Raw genomic sequence first — 209 nt, forward strand, 5'->3', positions numbered from 1 at the left:
CATGTATCAGTTAGTGCTTTATGTACATGTGCTCAAGCTAAAGAATATAGCTAGCTACTAGTTAATTGACTTTAGTATATAGCACGTCTAGTTTAGAAGTACTAAAACCCGTACAATTGTATCACTGTATACAATAGCTCCACTAGTAGCTAAAGTACAGACTAGCAAATTACTAACTTGCTGGCCTTGATTCGAAAGAACTTTTAACA

This window comes from Papaver somniferum, chromosome 1, assembly GCF_003573695.1.
Source record: "Papaver somniferum cultivar HN1 chromosome 1, ASM357369v1, whole genome shotgun sequence".
In the NCBI taxonomy this organism is placed as follows: domain Eukaryota; kingdom Viridiplantae; phylum Streptophyta; class Magnoliopsida; order Ranunculales; family Papaveraceae; genus Papaver; species Papaver somniferum.